Source organism: Bemisia tabaci, chromosome 1 (genome assembly GCF_918797505.1).
Source record: "Bemisia tabaci chromosome 1, PGI_BMITA_v3".
NCBI classification, from domain to species: domain Eukaryota; kingdom Metazoa; phylum Arthropoda; class Insecta; order Hemiptera; family Aleyrodidae; genus Bemisia; species Bemisia tabaci.
The window spans coordinates 51,425,647-51,452,158 of record NC_092793.1 but is presented as its reverse complement, the minus strand read 5'-3'; the positions used below and the strand labels follow the sequence as shown (position 1 = coordinate 51,452,158).

The 26,512-nt window shown below is 42.9% G+C and overlaps 1 protein-coding gene across 2 annotated transcripts in view; it reads right to left on the bottom strand.

The window, feature by feature from the left end:
* Nucleotides 1–26,512, bottom strand: part of ced-6 (PTB domain-containing adapter protein ced-6) — a 96,436-nt gene that overhangs the window by 52,616 nt on the left and 17,308 nt on the right. Inside the window, exon 1 of one of the 2 annotated variants that reach the window (XM_019049291.2) lies at nt 5,093–5,469. The exons of the other annotated variant lie outside the window; for it this stretch is intronic. The gene's annotated coding sequence lies outside the window, so the exon portion shown is untranslated. Of the gene's footprint in view, nt 1–5,092; nt 5,470–26,512 lie in introns of those variants that run through there. 2 annotated transcript variants of the gene reach the window in all.

Below are 26,512 nucleotides of genomic sequence, written 5' to 3'. Positions count from 1 at the left end.
GTCAAAGGTACCTACGGTTGAGACAGCCGAAAGTGTGGTTAGAAATACCATACTGGTCTGCTGGTCTACTGGTCTGTCATGGAGGTCTGCTGTACCTACTGTTATAACTGCCGCCAAAATCAGCCAGGATTGTAGTTGAAATTGCACGATGTCTACTAAAACAGGCTGGCCAAAAATCAGTACATTTAAAGTACTTTTTCAGTACATTCCCAAAAAATTTCAGTACCTTCTTAGCGGGAAAATTTAATATCTACTTTTTCACTACCTCAAATATTGACGAAATTCGAAACATTTCAAAAAATTAAATTTCTCGCTCAAATTGTGACAAAAATTACAAAAAGTGAAAAAAAATTCCGGATCTTCTTACGGGATTTCCGCACTTTTTTAGTACTTCCGGACCGCCTTTCAAATATCAGTACTATTTCCGGACTTGTTGGCACTCTGAATTGTGATTCTTTTTTTTTATTTCAGTGAGCTAATGGCGGATCCTCCGTCTATGCGCAATTATTAATAATACCTGAATCTTCCTTGGCAAAACCTTGTAACAGCTCGAAACCAAGAGGAAGATGCTGATGAGGCCCGGCAAATTCATCATGAAAAGCGACAGATAGGAGCGAGAGGAATCTCTCGAGCGCAAACAATAATGCAGCGAAAAAGGTCAATGGAGGAGCGGCGCACAGTGAAAAATTAAACCGATTCGGAAGGACAAAATTCAACAACCACTGCGACATCTAACAGATTTAATTCTAGCTTGGGCAAAGTTAACATTGTTGGGTTGCATCGTTTGAGTCGAGTATTTTTTCCGAAATAAAAACTTGAGGTTTAGCAAACAGAAAATTCCGGAAGCTGGCTTTGGTTAGAGTAGGGTGACTTGAACTGTACAGTTTACCCAGAAAAAAACAACTTAGCACTGAGCCCTTACACCTTAGGTAAAATAACGCCAACTGAAGGCGGTAGTTCTGAGGCCTACCCTGTGGGGCTGGACCCTAAAGCTGTAGAGGTAACGATCAGCACTACTGCCTTTAGTTGGCGCTATTTCACCTAAAATTTTGGGCTCAGTGCTAGGTTAAGTGGTTTTTTCTGTGCAAAAAACGCTCAACTTGCGTACAGCTTGAGTTTAAAATAAAATTTACCCAACTTTAAGTTGAACCTAGAAGTTAGGTTTCGCAGCTTGCGGTCGACTGCAAACCAATAAGATTCGGACCCAAGACTGTTAATTTGATGGGAACTAAACAACGGCTATTGTCGGGGTGATCCGGTCGGATCTCACACTGTGCGCGATCGTGTCAAGAACAGGTGGGTCGGAGCCGAACATCGATTCGTCTTGGGAGTTGAGTTCCTCACCTGAGAGACTGACTGTCACTCTGATTGAGCGCTGATAATACGCATCGACAGCGCGTGGCATTGGAGCGCGTTCACGAAACTTGCCGCTCACCTGCCGCGGTCATTCAGCACGCGCGGGACATCATCACACAGCAATATGTATTGCAACAATGCTCGTTGCCGTCCAACGAAGATTATGGTAGAGAAGAGTCGTGGGGAATAATCCTCTGGTTTTTGTCAGTTTTCCGATATTCCCCGCAAATAATTGTGAATTTGGTGGGTAATAGATACTGGAAAAGAAATTTTTGGCTCCAGAGTCCAGAATTTTCAAAAATTAAAAAAAAAAAAAAAAAAAAAAAAAAAAAAAAAAACTTACAAGTAATAAACACTCTTAATACAATCGAATTTTTGCTTGAATAGAGATCCAAACCTCTTAATTTAAGCGGACTTCGTTTTCATTCGAGCAAAAATCCGATTGAACCAAAAGTATTCTTTCTATCAATTTTTTCAACAGCTTGGGAAAAAATTCTTAAAAAATTTGATAAGAAGGAATACTCTTGATTCAATCGGATTTTTGCTTGAATATAAAGGAAATTCGCTTAAATTAAGAGGCTTGGTTCTTGATTTAAGAAAAAATCCGACTGAATCAAGACTAATTTTTCAAGTCAAATTGTTAAAGAGTCTGAACTCTGGATCCAAGCGACTTTTTTCCAGAGGACTGTTCCAAACAAAATTAAATAACGCGGTTTTTTTTCGTATCAAATTGGAAAATTATGCCAGAGGTCTGAATTTTGATACCAGCACTCTTAAAAGTTTGTAGATTTTGAAAAAAAAAGTGAAATCCTTAAAAATGGCGGATGTTAGATATCCGCTATTTATACAGACACGGCTCCATAAATAAATGCTTAGTTGAGTTCTGAAAGAGAATTCTCGGACATTTGTGGAGCAACTCTAGATATCTTCGAACTGATGGGATGATGCATCTTGAAGGTAGGACCTGACCTTACTGGTGGATTCACCGAGTATAATAATGCAGGCACCATAAAAAATCGGCACAAATCGACACATGCGCATTCAATGCTGACCTTAGGCAAGCATCCATCATATTTTCGAGGTCTCCTCCTGGACTATCCGTGATTAAAGAATTTGAACAACTGTCGGCGCACGTTTCAACCTCGAAATATTCGGTCAACTGTTCCGTTCTAAGTTTGCAACATGAGTCCAGACCACTGATTACCGAGAGTTGATCAATTAATAGATTATGTTTCTTGAATAACAAATTCCCAACCTCAAAATTATCACCGACGATATCAAATTAAATCGCTTGAAATCTGTCTTGGCCGCTTGTAGAACACCATGAATTTGTTTCTCATATGCACATTGGTGATTTAGAGCTGTCAAATTCTGCTAGGGTTTCTCCGTTGTATGCAGCTTTATCGATGACTTCGAGATGCTGAAGTAAAAATTGAGGTTCGCGGGTAAATTTTCGAAGATCTTAGGTCTGCGTCGGAAAGGGGCAGAAAATTTCTTCTCATTATCGAGGTTTTAAAGCTATTTAATCTAAAATTATTGGGCTCAACTGCGAAACATTGTTCGTATTTTCCTTCCGAAAATCCACTAAAAATACAGAAGAAAATGCTCCTGGCCGCTAATCGGCGCAACTCTTGTCGAGGAATATTTTAGGTCTTGTTAGTATGAAATTTGAAGACGGATCAAATAGAGATTAGGATCTACTAATAGTCGAAATCTAGATACACTGAAAATCAGAATCTCCAAATCCATAAATACAAGTATGTGAAAAACTAAAAAAAGAAACGGCGATAGAGAGCTTAAGAAAATGATTGTGCTATTTGACTGTCCCAAAATGAGAGAAATTGTTTTAATTATGACGAAATTTCGACACTAAAACGAAATATACTCCGTGTTATGAACATTTTTTACCTCCTGTTCGTAACATTTACACATTCGTCACTTGAGCCTTATTTAATGTAAACTCGGTTTTTTTTTCATGATATATGATATCCGCGGAGCAGGTTCATAGCAATGGACCATGGAAATGGACTACATTTTGCACTCCCATGCATATGAGTGTTTTTCCAGAAGAGCCAGAATTTATAGTTCCAAATTGCAAAATGCAGTCCAAATATACTTGAGAATCGACTGAATACAAATAGGAAAAAATAGGAAACACTCTAAACTCATTGATTATATTTATTATCTGTTTCATTATTATTAATAACACGCGGGACTGGTTGATTCTTAGATTGGAGTTTAAAGACAAGACATGTTGTCAAGATTTCGTTAGAGGGATGGGGGCACCCTTACTTCCCTATTCTTCCTACTTTTCTTCCCCTTTTTCGCAATAGGAGGGGGGGGGGTCTGTTGGATTTTCGCGGCACGATGAAATATTAAATATTGTGAGTATATAAAGACAGGGTTTTGTTTTCTTCGACTTGACAAGGTAGCGAGGTATTCTACAGAAATACTCTGGTTTTTTTTTAGCGTCGCAGCGAAAACAGTCTCGCCTACTTTGAGCAAAGAGGAATTTGCTGACAAGAAAAATGGCGCTGCACTGTGCGACGATACCACACAAATTACTTATTTTCTCACTTTTTAACAGAGCTTACTCATCCTGTAAAACTTTTTGAATTTATGCGCTCCACTAATCTCAAAATTTAACCTTTTCCCTCAACCCTTTTGTATTTTTACTGATTTAACCTTAATTTCCACGTAAATTTATTACTATTACTGCCTTCTTTAGAGGTGTAAATGGCCTTAGATGCTAAAGCACCGTTTTGAAATAAAATTATTTTACTACTACTACTACCTAAACCTCCAGGCAACGTGCTTGTTTGAGAATGTTGCCTAAGAGGTTATGACGCGTGGGCTTTTTTGAAACCAAGTAAGTTACTAATTTGTCATACACCTATTCTACACCGGGTCTTGATTGGCGATTCTCTTGATCATTTCGAACACCGTTCAATTATTTCCTCTCGATGATAAAGTGTGCCCGGTATTTAACTTCCGCTTGGCGCGGTGCACACGACTGGGCACGAGATTCTAAAACAACCAAGGAGAAAAGACAGACCTATTCCAATGAAAGCCTGAAATCACGCGAATCAGTTAACTGATCGGCATTGAAAATTTAAATCTGACTTAACGGGGGTTGCGTAACGATGATTGAACTGTGTTTTTCCTCGTCTTAAGTTTTACTACACTGCGCGACACCCAAACTCCAATATTGTCCGTAAAAAAAATAAAAAATTAAATGTATTTAAAGCGAACGCTGGCCAACCACGTCAAGACTAATTACTTAATAAAATCCAGTTAGTTTTAAAATTCATAGCTCGGGGTTATTTTGCGCGCGGCTCATCCTCTTACAGTTCCATCGCTTTGTTACACACTTTAAAATAACAAGCAGTACAAATAGAAATAGACTGCCTAGTAAAAGGCGGCACTAGCACGACGGTTACCAATAGATATTCGAATTCAAATTCTGTTCATTGCTATACATTAGCCATGGTAGGTTAGGCTAGGTACAGGTCACAATGGGCACAATGAAGATTAAGAGATCAGTTTGTTAACAGACTAGTTAGGTTATCAAAAATTTTCATAAGTTTCATCAAATTATCTTCGGTATTAACATATATTTCGGAGGAACCAACACGAGAACTGGTCGCGGCGGTTGGATCTCGCGAGGGTGCGATGTGCCTAGACCCAACCACGAGGCCCCAAAACTGAATGCGGAGGGTGAAAAAGGCTAACTTACGGAAAACAGGAGTATAATCCAAGATGAAAAGGCACAGACACAACACTCGCGAAAAGCGCGGGGCCGGAGACGCGACTGGGACTGGAGCGGAGACAGGATCGGGGAACGGGGAACGGGAAACTGTGGATGCTGGGGACTAGGCTTGGCGCAGATGAGCACTCATAATCCTTAATTACTCGCGGCTGCGGCGGTTGCACTGTGCACTGTGCACTCGCACTGGGTCCGGGACGGGGGACCCTGGCTCGGTGCGCGAGATAGGAGATAGGAGATAGCGGGCGCACGGGGTGATAGCGATAGCGGGGGCCGCCACGGCACGGTGACGTCAGGGGACGGGCGCGCGGACAGAGAGTGTGGTCGTCGGCCGAAGACTCAACGTCGACTGATTTACTCATTGTGATTGCGCTCGGCTTCGCCGCTGCCCCAAGGCGCCGTAGCCGACTTCACGCCGAAAACCGCAATTTCTAGCCCGCACTATAACACCTATTCAGGATGACCCGGTGTTGAATAGTCAAAGACTCCAAAAGCCTCTGCTACGGATTTATTTAGAAATTTTCTAATCTTTACGCCCCCCCCCCTCCCAGAAAAAATTCCCACAGTCGAGGCCATGGACGAATTCAGCATTGATGACCATTTCTGATAGGTTTTCGTCCAAAATCGTCGCCAAAATTCAGCAAAACTATAGGTTTCCAACACTTTGGGGAACACGAGTCCCAACTTAGGGCACATTCGTGTAGGAAACTTCATAGAGGAGGAAAGACTCATTTTGGCCCATAGGACACGGTCCTGCAGTCTGGCAGTTTAACCCTCCTGGGTCTGATAGGTTTTCGTCCAAAATCGTCGCCAAAATTCAGCAAAACTATAGGTTTCCAACAGATTGGGGAACACGAGTCCCAACTTGGGGCACGTTCGTGTAGGAAACTTCATAGAGGAGGAAAGACTCATTTTGGCCCATAGGACACGGTCCTGCAGTCTGACGGTTTAACCCTCCTGGGATATTTTGCGCAGGGAGAATACTATGCCTTTATACTAGTACTATTCCTATACCTTAATACTATCAGGGCCGGATTTACCTACTTGCCGCCCATGGGCCGCCTTCATTTTGCCGCCCCTTCTCATTCGTTTTGAAACACCGATACAAACCATCAAGTGAACGTGCCGTAGGAGGAGGGGTGCATAAGACGCGTTTACTCGCGTTGGGCACATTTTTCGTGAAAGCCCTGTCAACACTAGCAAAAGTTCACAGAACTAAGCGCAAAAATTAAGTTCTATAAACCTATCTCTGTGTGGACGAGGCCTTTCACTTAGAAGAAAAGAACGAAAAAATTATGAGAGAATAAACATGAATGTGGTTTAATATTTTTAATATCCGCCACCGCGCCAACCGCGCAATGCGTGAAGTATCTCTACAGTCTTGTAGGCGCTATGCGTTTCACGAGCCGATCGCTGCTGACCGCACTACGTTTGACGCAATGCGTGAAGTATTCATGGAGTCTTGTAGGCGCTAATATGTGTTTCATGCTGACCGGCGCGCCGAGGGCTTCTCCTTTCCATTCCAAGTCCTCGTCATCATTGCTCTCTGCGCCGCGCCGCTCCGGGCCAAATTGCGTGTTTGGATTCTCTCTCAACCTCTGTCTCTTGTGTCACCGAAAGACGAACAAATTAGAAATTACTATACTTTAACTCTCAGGAAATGAGAGCTTTTTTCGGAAAAGAAAAATGGAAAAAACATCTACACAGACTTCTTGAAGTCACCCCTCTACACGTAACTACGTTACTGCCTATTCCAATATTCATCACAATTGCAGATTTCTTGAGGTTCTTTCGGTTTTATGCAATCAGTAAATTAAAATTATAAATTTCTCTGATCCATGCACTTGATACAGATATTTTTGCATTCGCAGCAAGGAGTTGTGGGTGGTAAGAATTTATTCAGAAGCTTTCGACTAACTTTGGCAAGCCAGTGGGATGCAGCGAAATCCGACTGGTTTGCGGTGTTGCCGCTTTGGGCAATGTTTACTTCTGTCACCGTCAAAACACTACCCACTCTCCACTACCCGTTCGCCGCATTCGTTTTTTTGTTGTTGTTTTGATCAGCACTAATCGAGATTGTTTTGCTGATTCTTTAACACCTGATTTCGCGCAATTTTTAATGGGTTTTTCCATTCTTTCCTTTGTACAGGTTGTAATAATTGAACCAGCGTGAAAGTATATATTTACGTGCAAAAATATGAGGCTTGCACGTACACAGTTTAAAACTGCGCAGCTCAGCGTGCCGATGGAGGTGTAAATATGACTCCATAGAGTGATTTCAAAAACGAAGTCGGGCAAGCGATTTTGTTCGAAGGTCTTCTCACGGGTAGCTCAATGAAAAATCAGTTTCTCCGGAAAAATTGCCCGCCATTTTTTTTTTGAAACCCAGATCAAATTTCAAAAATTTCAATTAAAACTTATGTAAATTGAATCGAATTCAACGGAAAATAACTAAGTCACATCAGGATCAAACCGAGTAACAGGGACTCGAGTAACAGTTTACTCCACCTCGAATCCGAAAGTAAGGCATGAAGTTCAACGTGGCGCCCTTTCTTACCATCAAAATATTTTCCCCCCGCCTTAAAGTCGCGGATGAGAGAAAATATGCAGCTAGTTAAGCTCCAAACTCCAAACTAGCCATAACTTTAGTTCCCTCCAAAATCGGGACTTCATCCTGTATAATTCAGTACCAGTATCCCCTTGAGTCATCTCTCAGAAGGAGTGCGAAATGCAAAACATCTTCGGCGCCATCAGGTATTGTTAAGAATTTTCAGTGTTCCTCACCACCTTCTCTTGTGAACTTCTCATTGAAAAATGTTCTTTGAATTTTAGTCTTCTGAGGGCAACAGTTATCATTTTTAAGCCGTTTAAATTTCCACTCATGTAGGGAGACATTTGCAAAAAATTCTGGCGATCCACTGAGGTGAAGCGATTTAAAGTTCCACTCTGGAAGAGTGGATTTGATCGTTCCTCGGACCGGCGGACAACTGGGCAACGATGGGGTCCAGCTGGGCCGTGGCGACTGATAATGGGGCCTGCGGGGGTCGAGGGGCCCCACGCGGGGGGTGGGGGGGGGAGGTCCGGGCAAGAGAGAGACAGAGCCGGAGAGAGGTAACCTTCGGCTCGGTAGTCGGTACCAGTCGGCGACTGACACGGGCGGCAGCACACTGCGCAGCACCATCACCATCGCCGCGCCTCGCCAGTGCCACCGCTGCGCGCCGCGACGGCTGCCATCGGCCAACAGCCAACGCTCGCTCTGCCGACTCCCGACCCGCCACCGGCCGCCGAATTCCAACACCCAACGCTGCCGCCTCCAGGACTCGCTGGAAAAAGGATACCTGGATTCCGAGAGTGGACAGATCCGTGATCCCGAAATTCATCAGGCTTCCGTCTATGCCCTCGCGAATGAGGTTGGGGCCCAGAAGGGCTGCCGACCTACAGAGTGATACCTAAGTCCCGCACCATCTCGATAACTGGGACTCGAGCTTCTTTTCAGGGGGAACCTTATAAAATAGGGGGGAGGGGATGGTCCCAAAAGTCGTTTCCTTTGACGCCAGGGGTAGTGGGTATTCACACAAAGTGGAGTCTCTACCTCAATGTTTTCCAAAGTTACTGGAGCGATGCCTGGTGCTGGTGGTCTGAGACGTTTGGATCACCCTGTGTAACTTCAAATTATTCGATAGCCGATATGCACACTGTTTTGAACCTGATCTGGGATTTAGCTCGTTTTCGTCAGGATTTGGTTGAAAATTAGATGCTCGATTCTGATTGGTCTAAATTCCAACGGTGGTACCACCATGTTGGTGGACATTTATTTAAAAAATTAACCAAAAAACAAGTCACAAAAAGTCGCCGAAGCTCGAGTGAAATTCACCAGTGCCAAACTGATTCAACAGTGGCGCCATCAACCGAGGGGTTTTCGTTTTCCCTCGTCAAAGGACTACCGTGTGATGTTTTGGTCATTGAGTTCTTGCGTGCAGTGGGAGCTTTCGATCTCACCATATCATTTCATATTCCGTAAAATTATGTGAGAACACACGATGATGCCACTTGTTTTCTCTGTAGTCGAGCTACAGCTCCGAAACGCTCTCCGACTTAGAGGTTTGAATGGAGGGGCCAATATTTTTTCATTTTTAAGGCTCCTTTGAAAGATGAACGGACTTGCACAATCACAGGAGCATTGCAACGGACCTAGGTCCCACCGACCAAATAACTTTAATACATACTGTTGGGAATAACTGAAGAAACAAAGCAGGGACCGATACATGGAAAAATAGACAGATCGCTCTCACTGCAAGAACCACAAGTGGCGCTATCTGGTATAAAAACTTTCACTACAGACAGAGAGACCCTCCTCTAACCTCTTGGAGACACGGGGTAACTGGTACATTCGGGGATTCAACACGTCCTTTGGGACAATCATGAGGCAGCAGCTTTTTTTTCGGCTGTTGACCTACCTGCTAGATGGATGATGAGCTTCGGGTGATGTTATGAGCAAACAAGTTTACCAAACTTCGGTTTGTTTGCAAAACGAAATACTCACCACGTTGTTAAACATGCACCCAGTAGGCAAGTCAACAGTTGAGTGTTGGATTCCTAAAAGTAAAAGCTTCTACCATTGTCAATTAAAGTACCAATGAGGGGTCTTTCTTTACCTCTGACTTTCACACAACGAAAACGAGGGAGGCACGTATTTAGAGACTGCCAATTTACAGAACGCTGGTCCATTCCGGTATTGTTTGAACGAGAAAATTGGATCATTCCGCACGATTTGACAACCTAGCTGGCGCGACACCTGAGAGATGGCACACTGAACTGGAACCGGTGGTGAAATTATGCAGCCAGGAAAACGGCGCGGCGCGGCGTTGTACAGCGGAGGAAACAGAGGAGAGAATGAGAGCTCCGTAATTGGGCATTGTTTTTGACTGGGTTAGCGGACCGCTCCGTTAAGTGGTCCGACTGTGGCAGGACGAGGGGGGTTTGGCTTCTCCTCATTCCAGGAGTCAGTTTTTTTTTTGAAAATTTTCTCCCTGAAAACATGTTTGTAAATATGAACACGCAGATTTGTGAGGGGCATATTGGCGACAACAGACCCTGAGTGAACTGACTGGATGCTTAGAAATTGCCCTTCATCCCCCTACCTGCACACCGATAAAACATTCAGTTCCAAGGGTAACGATACACTCTTTATCAAGAATTCTGATGAAAAATAGACCCTCAGACCTCTAACTCTCATTTCGAAATTGTTAAAGATTGGATCCTTCCTGGTAAAACTTGGGCATGTGAATTAAAATCAAACATGGACCCTAACATGAGTACCAAATAAATGCAATACAATCAGTGTTATTTACCGAGAATTGTATAAAATTTCGATTCAGCCTTTGCAGACGCGGATCCAGAGTGAGTCGGAGGGCGAGGGGTTGCTAATGTCGAGTGAAGGTCTAGGGGAGCACCCCTCAGAGCAAGTGGGTTCCGAGGGGCCCTGCGGAGAATTTCGACAAAAATAGCCCCTCCTAGATTGAATTTTAAGCAATTTTAGGATACAATTTGTGCATTATTTGGAAGTTGAAAATTGGTAAATAATGTCTCTCTTGGTGTACCTAATTTTATTTTAGTACATAAGTACACTTGAGAGGCTTGGAGTACTAGGCGCAGAAGTGCAGATTTTGCTATTTCAAGAAAAACTTGTGCAAAGTTTCAAAACTACATGGAGCCTCATGGCAGAAAGGACGTTTAAACTCTCTTTTTGATGCTTTAAAGTTGGATTTTAGTTGTGTTCATGAATATCTCAATTTTTTCGAAAACTGCACTTATGCGCCTTGTCCTCCAAGCCCCTCATTTTTTAAACGCAGGTTTTTTTTCTAACACCCCCCACCCCCTTGGATCCACCACTTAGTCTTTGAGCTATCACAATCACCAGAGTCTGTTTTAAGCATTTTCACATTATTTAATCCACACTGGAAAAAAAAACACACATTGGATCTAGAGTCCAGACTCTTGAAAACATTGACAAGAAAAAGGACTCTTGATTCAATCAGATTTAAGCTTAAATCAAAAGGAAATCCGCTCAAATTAAGAGGCTTGGTTCTTGATTTAAGCTTAAATCTGATTGAATCAAGAGTCCTTTTTCTTGTCAATGTTTTCAAGAGTCTGGACTCTAGATCCAATGTGTTTTTTTTCCAGTGCACTTTAATTACATTCATTCAAGCATTTACATCTTTTCTCCTTGCAGAGCGACAGGAGATTGAAGTTGAGGTTTCCGTTCGAAAGGGCAACGCTTCATGTTGGCGAGAACACGGGTTAAATTGATGAGTCCAGTCGGAGGCAATCGGATCAGTGCGGTAACAAACCAATTTTCGGCTCCTGTTCGCTTCATCTCCGTCCGGACTAACCTTCATGGATTGAGTGCCGAGTGTTGAGTGGCCGTTTATTAACTAGGTCAGGCTATTTGCAGATCGCCGTGACAAAAGGGTTCGCTGGACACGACTGGACACGGACGAAAATAGAGGCACGTTCCTGTCCAAGGGGACTTTAATCCACCCTTCCGCTTTCCCAGTCCCTCCCACCTCATGGCGCACTTCAAAATTTTCCCCCGTCGATGTTGCTTTGAAGAAAACAATAAGGTGGCTCATCAAACTTTAGTCGATCGAGTGACTGATTATTTCTGGGTTTTAGGATATTTTTTAAAAATTTCCGAGAATCTCGTCAGGTTATAGTGCGTTAGGTATTCGTATAAAAAAATTAACGCGGAAATATTTGTTTTTGTTGTAGACGTGCGTCCTGAGTAACAATTGGAAATCGATCGGTAAGATTATTTACAATATTCGTTGGGACATACTTTCGGAATTATTTCGGAGCATTTCCTGGTCAAATTTTGTGCAGAAACACCCGAAGTACTACAGCTTGATAGAATGCCCACAAAGCCTCAAGAATTAATATAGAATTCAAAAACTGCCAGCTTATGGATCCACTATCGAATCGTTCTCTAAAAAGCTGAACAATGATGGAATTTTCTCCAAAACTCGAAAATTTCTCCCAAAAGACCTTCTAACGAAAGCGGGTGAAGCGGCTCCGCTCCCGCTTCTTGCGACTCATTAACTCGTGTAAGTAAGACAAATGGAAACAAACACAATATGAAAATAGGGCGAAGGAAAGGAAGCGCGTAGATAACGGCGCAGAGATACAACTATTCGTGCTTGATGGACTTCCGTGTTGCAGCTGCAAACTTGAAGGCGCGATGGCGCGAGGCGTGAGCTTGCAATCTCTATGCTGCCAATGAGGTGTCACTTTGTCAGATTCGGGAGAAAATTTAGAATACGAGGCCCGAATACGTTCTCCTATTTCGGGCTGTATTGCTTAAGCAGCACTTGTAGCACCACTACACATATGACAAACGGTGTACGACAAACTTTGTAAACTCGTCGAGAAAAACTTTTTGTTAGCATACATAAAAAATTAGTTTATCACAAAGGCTAATTTGATACAGGTACAGGACTTCGGTTTTTAGCAGGCCTCTGGAACAGGGAAGGGGAGTTACTAACTTTCCTGCTGATTTGGAAAGACACCTCACTGACGTCGAGAGCGGAGCATTGAGAGTTCGCAACTCGCGCCACCGCGCCTTCAATTTTTTTGCTGCAACACAGACATCCATCAAGCACGAATAGTTGTATCGCTGCGCCGTCATCAATGCGCGTCCTTTCCCTCGCTCTATTTCCATATTGTGTTGCTTCCGTTTGACGGCGCAGAGATACAACTATTCGTGATTGATGGATGTCCGTGTTGCAGCAAAAAAATTGAAGGCGCGGTGGCGCGAGGTGTGAACTCGCAGTGCTTCGCTCCCGACGTCAGTGAGGTGTCTTTCCGAGTCAGCAGGAAAGTTAGTAACTTCCCCTTCCCTGTTCCAAAGGCCTGCCAAAAACCGAAGTCTACCGGGATCAAATTAGCCTTTGTGATAAAATAATTTTTTACGTATGCTAGCAAAAATTTTTCTTGACGAGTTTACAAACGCTGTTTTTTAGAGGGAAAAAACAATTTTTTAGGAGCCTAACTCAACCGATTGGTTCATCATGATTGGTCGAACGTTGATGATTTCGTCGTCTTCCAGTCGAAAGAACGTAACAAAATTTAGGACGAAAATTGTGCAGTCATATTCTTCTGAGAAATTGAAATTTTTTAATCAATTTTGAAACCTTGGAATTCATTTCATCAATAAAGTTCAACTTAAGGAAAAAGCGGGTTTAGTCTCAGCAATGAGTATTTTTTGAAATTCTCAATGATTCAAGATTTTTGCATGAACTCTAGATGCTATTTGATGAGCTTCGAGTCTGACCCTACCCGATGGTCCTCTTCTTGGAACGAGATAAACGGCTTCGCCACCGAGGGCCTCCAGTGGTAATTTTCCACGAAAGCACCGAGCTTTACTGCATGAGCCCGCAAGCCAAGTACTCAGAGCATAGTTCTTGATCACACACCGGTGTTTGCTCTTGTGCTGAACAGATGCTGAATAATGAATAGACACAAAGGAGCGGGGGGCCTCTGCGAGCACGGAGAGAAGGAATAAATTCTCTACTTGCCAGCTCGAAAATGACGAATAATTCACGACGCGGAATCTTGTTTGATTCGCCAACCGGCACGGACCTACAACGAAACTGAATGTCATACCACGCGCTACCCGCCGCCGGCGCCACTTTGATCCGAAAAAGAGAAAAATAAATCAAAATTACGACACCGCAAAGGTAGCTCAGCTTCCTTAATTTACCGTTAGAACAAACCTTTCAGTGTTTTCGGCTCCAACTTTGTTATACTTCTATCGCACGTATGGATTTGAGTGTGCTAAAAAAGTTTGTATAATTGGAATAATTTGATGAATCTTCATTCTGATTGAAGACTGTAACTTTGCTTTTAACATATTTTTTTACAGGACCAACTTCAGAAAAATTTAAATTCATACTTATACGAAAGAATTAAAACTATAAAACTTAAATTCAATTAAAAGGAAGTTACCTATGATTTTCGTTTCGTTAAAACGATCATTGCTCACAAAGCCGCACCCAAAAAAACTATGGATATTAATTTGAATAACTCTAGACTTTTCTGGACTGGACTCCTTTGCGGATTATTTCGCTGCATCAAAAGGAAATATGGCACAAAATTAATTTCAGAAAAAAGTGGAGTAAAACTTTGAATGTGCCTCCGGTCAGTTGCGAGCTTTCTCGGTATTGCGTTACATGGATGTTTGTGGCAAAATCAACATGCAAATCGGTTAGTATTGTGTTTCACGCCCAATTTAAACGATATTAATCTCAGAAGGTATATACTTTTCTCAGTATGCAAGAATCTGCGATGAGAAACTACGGGTAATAATTTCACTGGCAAAAAGTTTGGTTTCTGGGATGATTTTCGCATTGAAAAAAATCGAGTCGAATTGAAACAGAATAGTCAGAGAATAACACGGGGATTTGAATCCAACTCCCTCACGCTATGTGAAATTCATGTTCAGGTACTAGCAAAGCAGTCTTTGGAGATTTTAAAAATTTTCTTCTTCCTCTTCTTCCAATAAAGACCAGGGCATAGCCCTGTTTGTCAGGTCATCCCGTATCGAGCACAGTAAACTTTAAATATTAAAAATCTAAAAATCACAAAAAATAAAGGACTCGTCAAATCTATTCAACAGCATAAAATCCTCATTCATCCTAAGGAGAAGAAAACCAGGTTTGTGCCCATCTCTTGGGCAGTCGTCCAAGTAATCTTTAAGAATTTTTCTTGATTTCTCGAAATCTTCTTGATTGCTCGAATTGTTCGGAAAATGATTTTGCGAGAAAGAAAGAACCATGAATTGATATGAGATTTGAGTATCTTTTTTGACCAGGGAAGAGAGGCAACGTTGGAAAACGTATGTCTACCAAGTTGGGTGCCGCAACGCGTCAAGAATCATCTCTCAACAATTCGAACACCCGACAAACATCGGCACAGTAAACAGATTACATCGTCAAACAATGGGCGGCGGGAAAAATTATGACTCGAGTGCTGTTCCTGGACATGAACACAAAAACTTATGTAATCCGAGAGTCAAATTTGTTGTCTGATCGAATCATAAAATTCTCCCAACTCTTCCGATTTCCAATGCACTTCTTGAGCAACATTCAACCCTGCATTAATACGTCTGTTGTACACAAGGAGTGCAACCAGATGAATGAACTTTTAACAGGTAAAATCGCAGGAAAATCACACTGAACATAACAGGAATGTTTAAAATCCTTCCAATAACGTGGTGAAAGGAAGAGCTGCTCAAACAACGACTATGGATAAGACCCTCACACCCAAAAGATTTCCATGCGAAGTGAAACTGGGTTAGTTCCTCCCGTTGAATTTGATTGCATCGTGACGATGTGGCATTAGATGTGTCGACAGTTGATGGCGCACGCCGCGCAGTGGATCCAGTCAATCAGAGAGGTCGGACATGAAATTTTCGACCGACAATAAAACTGCAGATTTAGGTGTTTATTCCGTCACATTTTTTTAAAGGGGTACTTTTGCAGGGTGTCTACTAAAACAGGCTGATCAAAAATAAGTACTATTACAGTACTTTTCAATACCTCATCAAGAGATTCAGTACCTCCTCCAACAGAGAAATTCCGTACTTTTTCAGTACCTTCATTTGACGAAATTCGAAAAATTTCAGAAATTTGAAATTGCGACAAAAATGACAAAAAATTAAGAAAAATTCCGGACCTTTTTGCGGAATTTCCGCACTTTTTCAGTACTTCCGGACCGCCCTTAAAAAATCAGTACTATTTCCTGACTTTCCGGAAATTCCAGACTTGTAACACCTGATTTTAGAAGAAAATTTCACGAGAAAACCAATGGAGCTACTTTCAGAACTTCAAAGTTCTATATAAACGGAGTTCTAGGCGTTTAAAGTCTCCAAATTTTGTCCGACTTCTCTCATTGACTGGATCCACTGTGCGCCGCGGCGGCGGTTTCGATGGACGATTTCTTTCCTTCATTAAACATAATGATCCGGAGCATGTGCGCGAGCTTTGAGCAAAAAAAGAGAATGTGCTCCTGCTCCAAATGAGAAATAAATGGGTGACGCATGCTGGTCCCGTTGCCGTCTGGCGTGGTGGGTGGGGGGATGACATAACATACATAAAAGTAATAAGGGGGGGGGGGGGTGGCGAATTGAGCTCTCGTAATGCATTCATATCGCCTATTTAAATCTGCACACCCAGGTAAAGTTTCACGACTGATTTCCGATCGTAATTCAGAATTACTATAACGGTGGGTCATGGGTTACATAGGTTCAATCCGTCTCGACACGCGTGCTTGAAATTGAGGGAAATGGTTCGCAGAGTTGCTAGAATGGACCACTTGACAAGGTACGAATTGAAGCATTCTGATGCATGTTTGCGTTGGATTGCTGCTAAAAACAACGATGTATTTAGCTTTCAAATTGACAGCATCAGAGTGTGATGGAACCTTGAAAGTTCTTTAAATAATAATTTCCATAAACAAATAAATTACGAAATTACGGTAACGCAGGCAAATTTGGTCATTTTGGATCATTTGGTCATGTTACGTCTAAGTAATGGACATTCTAGATCCTTGGACATTCGACGGTATGGACATTCAACAGTATGGACATTCGACATTCTTATTTCTGGGCACTTGCATATTTTGGATATTTTGACCTGCATGGATGCAACCTCGCCGAGACCTACCACCAAATGGATGGCTCCTAAAAATTAGGCTTGCCAGCCACGTTGCCTTCTAAAGTACCCTTAAATTAGAACACTCCACCTGAATTGCACACCGGATTTCACTGCGAGATTTCCAAGAGTGTGCATGTAAATTTTTGGATGGTATTCACGTTTGTTGACGAACGGCAAGTCTCGCCTCGGTATGCGGAAGCTCAAAGGAGTGCTACGAGAACTCATTAGTTAGATTTCCCGGACTCGGTGGAATGAGAGCGATGCCGAATTTCGCTCATTAAAAGGGCTCCGCGGAAGCCGATAAACGGGAGGAAAGGGAAGTGGGAACAGGGAACAGGACGTTACGCGATAGTGGGTCATGTTGTCACAACACAACACCCGCGATACCGACCGCCTTGTTCCTTCACATCGAGCTCGCTGCCGATTTGAGCGTTCCCAACTCCTGGGCCCTGGAGGCCCCGGTTAATGGGGAGCTAGGTGTAAACATAGAGTACATAGAGTCTTAATGTAAGTGGGAGAGCTGGCGCCACTTTTGAGCATTTCCCGAATTCCGAAATTCCTGTGTCACGCCGGGTCACTTTTTCGATGCATAATCGATTGTTTTTGATACACGGGGACCCGACCATCCGATGTAAACAAAGAAGATAGGGATGGAGAATTTGCATGCAATTTTCTCATTGGTTCATCTGAAAGTGCTTAAAGAGCTGATTTCACAGAATTTTTTTTAAAAAAATTTCTGATATGGGAAATAGTATAAAAATAGATCTAAAAGTGAGAAAATGCGGCATTCCCGTTAAAACACACGTATTTTGGCGGATTAGATCATTTTGTCATATCTTCTCCAATAAATGTTCAATTCATGAACCAAGGGTATCTTCGTGTTCAGTTCCTCAAGTAGTTTCCACTTAATCACGAAATTCATCAAATTTCAGACACCTGCAAATCCTCTATTACTAGAGTCCCTTCATACTGAGAGTAAAGACAATGCGAATCCATTTTTGATTGGTTACCGTATTTTAGGCCTTCACAGTGTCACAAACGGGATAAAGATTGCAGTTTTACCAATTGCAAAGATTATAAACTGGAATGGACCGGGGAATAAGAGGTACGGCAAGGAACAAGTGAAATGAGAGTGGGACGAGCGGAGACAGGAATTCGGGAATGGATTGATCAGAGATTACAGCGAACGTCCAATTGGTGTGATCTTTATTCCCGTTTGTGACATTCTCTCTAGGAATTACTACCTATTTCACACTGCCATTTTGGATCGAAAATGTATCAAGAAAGTGACCGAAGCTCAGCGCACTTCGAGCTTGGAAGTTATTGGCCAGAATATGGGCCCAGCTCTCCCATTTACATTACGACTTCATGTACTCTATGGACGTCAATCATCAACTATCGATATTTTCCCACTTGAAGTACGGTAGAGAATCGATTATTAAGGTAATCCTGATGATCGATCCTTCCCAATAGGTATAAACGGCAGATCAATCGATTCATCGCAAAGAACGCCACACTAGTCCCCGGTAGAGTACCTGTATTGAGAGAGTATGGCCACTGGGCCCCATGGAGAGGCTTAGGACCCAAAAATGGCAGTGCGTTGTTTTGGTTTTTGTGGATGGGAGGGGGGTCATTGCCAACTTTTGACGGTTATCACCAACCGCACTTGCTGCCAACTTTACTACATCTAAGGTCATTTTTCTCGAATATTGCACACGATTAGCCTTAAAAATATGTAAAGAAGTCGCAATAGTGCATTTGGGTAAATTTCTCGTTACGATAAGCAAAGAAAACTACATTTTGAGTCATTTTGCATTACATTAATTTATGGCTTCCGCCAATTTTGGGTCCTAAGGGCTCCATTCAGCCTAGGATGGCTGAGCCAATCAGAGGTGGTAACACCAATGGCCATACTCTCTCAATATAGGTACTCTAGGCCCCGGTGCTCTGCAGTTGACGCCCGAAGAGCGAAGAGGGCCTCGCGGGACTGCGGGAGTGGCGCTTTACTTGGCTTCGTGCTTTGTGTTGTTCATCTCACGCCCACGGCACGGATGGGGAGAGCCTTGAAAAGCGCATTCCTCGTCGCCAGGATATCAAAGTTGAGCGTTACGCAGCTTTTCATTGAGGCTGCGATCTTACAAAGACCAAGCTCACGTCACAAACAAGGTTTCCATCATTTATTCGTTTCCCAATGGGTCAGTTGCGCTGGCCACAGAATTATGTTGCGATGCTTGATTCTTCTAAATTAGCTAAAAATAATAGGACCTGCTCAAACAGGAACTTTCTACGTTCAAAATTAACCGAGATTGCGCTTTGAAAAGTTGGATTTATGACGTCATCCACCGCGGTAGTGACACCCTTGGTTTCTTCCACCTTGCTTTCATCCGAGTTTCACGTAGGAATAACCAGTGTAAATATGTGTGTCACTGATTGATCAGAGCACGGTGGAAGAAACCAAGGGTGTCATTGCCGCGGTGGATGACGTCATAAACCGTTTTTATCAAAGCAGGATATTTCGGTTATTATTGCATCCGGCCCATTCCTTGACTTTACCTCACTGTTCTTGACATTCTGCTGCATTCTCCTGATTCCAATATTGGCACAATGAAAAAAGTTACGGACTATGTAGGCATACCGTCCGTTCTGGGCTCAATGGCCGAGAGTTCCGGGTGCTGGAGCCGTAACTCCGACCGTACCGGGTGCTACGCCCAGAGCTTTCGGTATTTTTGGCCTCTGAGCGTGGGACGCAGACGGTATGTCTATGTAGCCCGTAAATACAGCTACCACGGCCGGAGTTTTTTTTTCTAGCGTAATGCCTTGTACGGTTGCTCCCACCCACCAATCCAAAAGCAGTAGTCATTCTCGTAGACGAGTTTGGAGACCGCGTGCTGCGCAGTGACGGCGAAAAATTTAAAATTCAGGACTGCCACAGAATTTGGAAAATTAAATTCCTTGACACATTTTGGTGAATTCCCTGAAAATTTAAGAGATGCCAGATGGTTAGAAAAACGTATTGTTCAGGCAAAATGTATTCTTCGAAAGGTCAAACCCATTCTAAAAAGCAATTAGAGATGATCTAACAATTTTTCCCTTACATTTCCGTCACTTCCCCTGACATTTCCAGGTTTTCTCTGACTTTCCAAAATTCCCTGACATTTCCTGGTTTTCCCGATATTCCCAGACTGTGGCAACCCTGATAAATGCAAATGCTCTTCTTCTGAGATCATTTCGAGATGAGTCCATTCTCCGCCATGCATGCTGTACAATTGGGCGAGAGAATGAATGGCAAAGTGGCTGACCTGTTCGGATTGACCTTGATCTATGTGTATGATCCATCATTTTCTTAAAGCAAAGACGCGGGTGCCTTTAATATTTTTGGGCGTAGGGGCTTGAGCGTAGTGAGAGGTTTCGTGAACTTAAAATGAGAGCAATCCGACGCCTTGAATTAGGCGCCAACTTTAAGGCAAAGCTAAACCATGACCGGGACAAGCCGCGGCTGATCTGAGGTCGCGCCGCGTCGCGCTGTCTCAAGCGGCGAGCGGTTGACCTGCACCTGTATCGCGTTCTGAGTATAATCACGTTGTTCAAGACTGGACGGTCATGCTTTTACGGTGCCGTATCCATTACCACGCGCCAGAGCCATACCGTGGTCGCACAATGCGTTTAGGACTCGCCGAATTCGGAGGTGACGTAAGTAGAGTTTGTCGATTAGTTGGTTAGTTGAGTAGTTGGATGATCGAGAGTTCAATAATCGATTGATCATCGAATCGAATTAAAATAATATATTAATCTGTATATTTTTAAACGGTAAGTTTTTAAAATAGCAACCTGTTCCCTGGGATGCCTGCCACGGTTCCCAGGTATAAATTATATGTGAATATATTTCCAATGATTTAGGAAAATTTGCAGAAAAACTTTAAGAAAAACTTTAGCTAAGTTTTTTTGAAAAAATATAATAAAAATAGAGCACGAGTAGAGATATGCAACGTTGATATCAGAGATAAAAAGGTTTTTTTGCGTGTGGCCTGGCCATCTATATTTGACTGCTACTAACTACGGAAGGCGTTTGAGAGATAACTAATCGACCATGGGTGATGCCATTATTGCCGCTAGCTGGAATTGAAGGCGCGCCACACTGCGACAATGACACGACCACACTGCGCTGGCTGGCACTGGCCGTTGCCAGATAGATCCAGTAGAACTTCGTACCTTGTCTAGGGGTCCATTTCACTATATATATTTCGAAGTCGATTCCATATATATTTACACAATTCTAAAATGTTGCACGATTTTTTTCTGTATACCTATTTTTAAGACGATTCTATTTAAAATTACACATTTCTTTATTACGACAGTTTAATAATTTATATATATTGCAAAAGTTCATATGTATCTTCATGAGCTCATATTTCTTACATATTGTCAACATTCGTATCTTTGGTTGCAAACGGCCCTTCATAATACACCATTGGCTGGATCCACCGTGCGGCGGCGGCGCGGCGCGGCGATGGCACGGAGCGGTGCATTGATGCGGTGAGCGTTGAATTATTGACCCGAGGGCTCATCATTCGTCAGCTAGCCGCCGCGCCGTCTTTATCTCCGCAAGGTCCACGGTCCCGCCAGCCAAAGTTTGTTGCACTTTCCGCCTTGGTTCGCACCCGTGTTGCCACTGATTTTGAGCTCAACTCAATGCTCAAAAGAGAGAAATTCATTGCCCTAGCAGGCGAAACGAAAGTACGCCCAAACGCACACAATCCTGTGCGACAATAGATGTGGGACAATGGGATTTGCGAGTAGTTAGAACACTAACCTAATCTAATCCAACCTAAGCAAACGCTTAAACAGTCTGACCTCACCTAATCGACCATTCTTAGGGCCAAATGTCTGCCTCTTTCTGGCAAACGTTCGGTTGTGGAGTTCGGAAGATAAGCTCCACAACCATAAGGAGGCCCCACAGCCTGAAGCAGACACGTGTGCAGAGGCCCCACAACCATAGGTTATACGATCTCTTCACGCACCTTCCCTCACATACCTAGAAAAATATTAGTTTAGGTGTTATAACGAGATTATTGATTACTCGGAGCTTAAAATCTTTTTAGAACTTTTAAAAACTTAATAGAATTGCTAATGCTTCTTTTAGTGCTCACAATATTTTCTGAATCCCAAATAGTCCGAACAACCACATTCTTCTGTCAGCATAACAACATGTATAAAAGACAAAATTCGGCTCGAGAACAATTCGCGCAGACAAGACTTAAAATATTTTCGAATGGTCACGCGAAACAGGCAGTGGCGTGGCGTGCTTTGCAATATATCGATTGATCTACCCTTTAAACCTATTAAAATGAATCGATAAATGGGGTGTTCGCAGCGAACACCCTGATAGTCGATTCTTTACCATAGCTTCAAATGGGAAAATATCGATAATCGATCATTCTCGCCACGCCACTGGAAACAGGTGCAGAGGTCCTGCCCAAGGAGGCAGATCAAAAGTTATGATCTGCGGGTAAAATACCGGCCAGTCCCCCGTGGGAGGACTAGATACTTATCCGAAGGTGGGACCTATCCAAAACATAATACTATTTGACCTAACTCCTCAGGCATGGGCACTAAACCGTTTTTTCCGTGATTCAACAGAGTTTGACATGTGCTGTAACATCACAGGTGTAGGTACCGGATCCGTTCCAGCGGTGACTGCGTTGAATACGCCGGTTTCCAGAACAGCTTTTTATGTGAGTTCGGGAGGTGATCTGAAGAGTTTTTAACGGCACCATCGTTCTTTTCGTGAAACTTGCCATTGGAATCAGTTACCAATCCGCGAATCCCCGCACCTTGCAACAGGCCCATTATCCGGTTGAAATTTGTATTTCTTCACAAGATTTTCATTCGTACATGTGAAGTGTTGGATAAATACACTAAATGTCACCGCGGAATCACCTGGTGAGATTGAGTGATACATGCAATCGAGCATGCGCTTCGCTGAAAACGTGATACAGGATATGGCGGGGGAAGCAGCCGCATCGCACCGGGAGGGAGAGCAAATTATACTGATTAAGCTAATGACAAGAACGGCTTGTTTCCTGGGAGAAAACGCGTGGTGCACACATTCACACGGTAACACTTGTGACGAGACAGCCGAGCGGTAACAAGAGTGACCACACTGGTACCTCACTGGTAATTACACGTACACGTGCATGTGGAGAGGTTCCTCCACCAAGCTCCTGCAACCATGGAACTCATGACGTGAGACGAGAGAAGAACCTTTGATTTGGACGTATTTCTGCCAAACGGAACTATGTGCATTAAGACATGAGCCCCGAGACCCATAAGAATACATGAACAAGGCGTCTAGTTTTTTTTTGTATTTTGGGGAATCCTGATAAAATCCTGATTTTTCCTGAGTTTTGACTGCTAAATCCTGATTTCATAATTTTCCAAATCCTGATTTTTTTCAGAGAAAAATTAAAATTTCTGCATCTCAAAGCAGAACTCAAGAATTAAGTTCTAAGGCGAATGTAACTTAAAAATGGCTCGATAAAAAAAATCCGATCGAACGGCCGACTTTTCTCAAATCCTGATTAGATTGTACATCTGATTTTTCCTCAAATCCTGATGAAATCGGGATTTAATCCTGATTGACCTCAAATCCTAATAGAATCGGGAAAATCCTGATGCTCGACACCCTGATGAATAACAGGGCTCACGCCATAATGCGCACAGTTCCGTTTGGCAGGAATACGTCCATTTTATGAAACCGTTCAGCTACGGATCCATCAAATTAAAAGAGAGAATTTATTAGGAGAGAGATCCATCCTCCCGACTTACGAATTAGCAGCGTTGAGAAAGAACTTATTTCCTGGGAATTTAAAAAAAAAGAGACATGAAACAAAAGAGCTGTTTTTTACGGCGTGAACTTGGATTTTATGTTCCCTGGTAATCGGTCTCTCTAGATCTTAGATACCATGCCCTTGGAAATGCCGCTGTCTGGGAATGGGAAAATAAAAGGATTTCCAGAAGTACTTAGAAAGTATCGTTGACATTACAGTCTGCATTTCTAGCAGGGCCCGACTGGTATAAATTGTCCCTCCACAGGCCTTCAAGATCCAACGTGAAAAAATTTAAAATTTTGGGACTAATTCAATACAGGGTTGCCAAAAAATTTAGAAAATGAAATTCCCAGACACTTCTCTGATACATTGGAGTAGAATTCCCCCGCAACTGAAGATAAACCTTACGGCCAAAAAGAAATAATTTGAAATAGTTTCCAGGATTTTGCTGTTCTGAACGTCAAATCCATTCTAGAAAGCTAACAGAGGTGAATTAACAATTTTTCCCTGACACTTTCGTCATTTTCCTGGACATTTCCGCAGGTTTTCCTTGACTTTAGAACATTCCCTGACATTTCCTGGCTTTCCCTGACTATGGCAACCCAGTCAATTGCACAAAATACATACATACATATAGGCCGCTTTATAGCACTCTTTCGCGCTCTACGACTTCTAACCTCCACTGCTCTCTGTCGAACCACAAACCTTAGGGCATTAAGCAAGTTAACATTTCTGCTTTAATCCCCTCTCTCCAACCTCGCATTGGGCACTCTTTGCGCCTTCTCCCAGGAGGAACCCCAAAAAAAGCATTGCACGAAATTTTGAAGAAAAAAAAAAGATTTTTGACAATATTATACAAATGAATTAGTTTTACAATTTTAAAATGTTTACGGATCTTGCTCATTCCGTGTGAATTTTTCTTTATTAGAGATCAGAACCCATAATTTTGGACGGAGTAGATGGAGATGAAGGCTTTTCTAATGATGCCTGCGATTAGAAATCTCCGTCTCCGGTGAGGGCCGAGTCCGCGGGCGCGAGCTCTCGGCGTCTTGGGGCTCCGTCCGGTGCCGCTTTGCGTCATCGCGCGTGAAACGAACGTAACAAGACTTTCTCATCTGCCACCGAGCTACCCGGCTCCGCGCCGCGCCGGCGCTGGACCATTGACATAACCTCAAACTGGATCACACGTAGGTGTGAGGGCCTCCCAATGTGCCCGGCTCATCGTGAGAGTTCCTGCATGCGCTCCAACAATGCCATCTGACATTTGACGAGTCAAGCAGGTTCCCGCCCCAAAGACGACACATGCTCCCGTCCTCTGCAAAAACACCGTAACTCCGCTCCGCATTTTGTATTTTTTTCCCAGCACGCACTGCTCAATTACACAGAGAAAAAAACTTCGTGCATGGGACCCGAAGTTGAGGTCATATGGATCTCTGAAGTTTTCGGATCACGCATCCAAAAACTTGAGGTTCAACTGCCGAAGTTTGGGTCAGGCTTCTGAAGTACTTCGGTAAATACCGAAGGTAATCACTTTCACTTTCGGGGATTTTTGTGCTTACCAACAAACCATACGCACAACCCAGTTTTACGGTGCTCTATAATGCTAGGCGACGCCTACCCATCACAGTGCTGTAATGTCCTCTCAAAACCTCTCTAAAAGTGGACACTCTCATTTCTCCTTCACCCCCTTCTAAGAGTAACAGAGATGTATTATTTCTGAAGGTCAGCAGGTAATTCTAGAAATGATCGGCACTACAATGACAGGACGCGTCGGATCAAGAAAGATGTAATGTTAGTGAATTCGACGTCACAGCCAAAGAGCATGGTCATGTTAACAGGATGACGAAAGAAAAGCTGCCGAAAAAGGTGCTTGATTAGGTTTCTCCAAGGAGAAGATGAAGGGAACGATCAATCAAAGGATGTTGACAGAATGTTGAAGAAAAAATGAGGGAGTGTCTCCGCTTCTAATGAAAAATTCTAAAGTCCAAAGCTCTAAAAACTAAAACCGTCTATGCCATTTTGTAGCACTGTTGGCACAACAGTCTATTCTATCATAACCCTATGCTCGGAGAGCTCTTGGGAAAGTTCTTCAAAAGTTCGTCGAAAGCTTCTGGAAGTTCTTTCTAGATACTAAATTTGCGTCATAGTTATACCAAGAAATCTACCGAACCGTATTCAGGGTGACTACTTAAAAAGGGTGGCCAAAAATCAGTACTTTTACAATACTTTTCCGGTCCATTCCCAAGAAATTCAGAACCTCCTCAAGGCGGAATTCAGTACTTTTTCAGTGTCCCCAATTGACGAAATTCGAAAATTTTCAAAAATTTGAATTTCTCGCTCGAATTGCGACATAAATTACAAAAATTCCGGACCTTCTCGCGAAATTCCGCACTTTCGCAGAACTTCCGGACCGCCCTTAAAAAATCAGTGCTGTATCCGGACTTTCCGGAAAGTCCGGACTTGTAGACACTCTGGTATTCTAAAATGTCTGGGAAATGATGGTCTCCAAATGAGCTCGCTGTCTTTAAATGACGAAACATTGTCGGTTGTTCGGACTTTCCGGAAAGTCCGGACTTGTAGACAACCTGGTATTCTAAAATGTCTTGGAAATGATGGTCTCTAAATGAGCTCGCTGTCTTTAAATGACTTAACATTGTCAATTTCCACGGGACGGTTCTCTGAAGGCAGCCACGCAGGAAGAGAGGACCTTCAAATGTATATAAAAGTCGATACATAAGAAATAAAAAAAAAGAGGAAAATAGCTACAAAAAGGAACTTGCGAACACCAGGGGCTCGTCAGCGGTTGGCGGGCACCGGCTACACAACACTCAGCAAAGAGTGAGCGGTGGCCG